This window comes from Austrofundulus limnaeus, unplaced genomic scaffold, assembly GCF_001266775.1.
Source record: "Austrofundulus limnaeus strain Quisiro unplaced genomic scaffold, Austrofundulus_limnaeus-1.0 Scaffold348, whole genome shotgun sequence".
Classification (NCBI taxonomy): domain Eukaryota; kingdom Metazoa; phylum Chordata; class Actinopteri; order Cyprinodontiformes; family Rivulidae; genus Austrofundulus; species Austrofundulus limnaeus.
This window is the reverse complement of record NW_013952750.1, coordinates 457037-458407: the sequence shown is the minus strand read 5'-3', so window position 1 is coordinate 458407 and position 1371 is coordinate 457037.

The following is a 1371-nucleotide window of genomic DNA, read 5'->3' as shown; positions in this document are numbered from 1 at the left end:
ATTTCAGACAGTTCATTCAAATGATACATTAATAAGGCTTTTATTCATTATATTTTGACAAAATGCAATTTTTGTTAACATTTTGGTCAAAACACTTTATTTGCCTTTTTCTCCATAAACCACTTTTGGACTTAATCCTCGTTTCGATGTGACGGGTCACATATTTTAACGAAACTTGCAGAAAGTCATCACAGCATGACCAGTGTTGTATAAAGTACCTCAAAGTGATACTTGAGTAAAAGTACAAGTATCTTATCATAAAAAATACTTCGGTAAACGTTAAAGTGTCCTCTAAGAATATTACTTGAGTAAAAGTCTTAAAGTATCGGATATTTTTTGTACTCTTAAGAATCAAAACTAAATTTCTGACACAAAATCTACTTAAGTATTAAAAGTAAAAGTACTGAGYATAAGTGAGGACACAGGAAGGATGATTTTTCATCACTAATGATGAATACAGACACAGAAAATCTTGCCTCTGGTTTTACATAAGCTTTACATTTTCCTAGTATAATAATATAAAAAAATATGGACACAGTGAAAATGTACAAATTATTATTTTATTTTATTTTTATTTTCAGGAAGGCAGAAATGATCAATACATCATTTGCAGCTTGTCACCATCCCAAACCAGTCCGTCAGCTCTGCACAGGAACAGATCAGGTGGATAAAGCTTGTTTCAACACGTCCTCAGCACTGAAAGAGGACACGCTCGTAAAATATGAGACGGCTCTAAAACTTACAAGCGTTGTTATGAACTTTCTCTCCTCCAGATGTTTTTACAGAAACCTCCAGGCTTTATTTTTCTGCACTGTTCTGTAAAACAGGACTGTTCTTCCCTCTGGTGTCACAGCAGGGTCAGCTAGTGATGAGAAGAACACCTCAGAACACAACCCGTCTCAGTATCTCAATGAATGAGGCCAAGCTTGTGATGAAATACACACATTTTATTACAGCAGCTGTGGCTTTGCCCCATATTCATCTTCAGTGTCTTTTTCTTCACTCACAGCCTCTACTGCCCTCTAGTGACAACAGAACAGAACATAAATACGTTCACTGTAAACCAGACATGGGCAATCCTGGTCCTGGAGGGCCGCAGCCCTGCATGTTTTACTTGTTTCTCTGCTCCAACACACCTGATATGACTGAACAGATGATTATCAGGCTTCTGCAGTACGGAGGACCAAAACTGACATAATTAGAAATAAAAGCAGAATTATATGAACCACTAAATAAATACACTTAAAATGCACCAATTAAATTAAAAAAGGAGAATTTTATCTCCTGTTTTATATTTTAAATAACTTTCATATTTTATTTTACTGGCCTTTAAACCAACTGAGATTTGATTTTACTCAACTTTTACTGTGT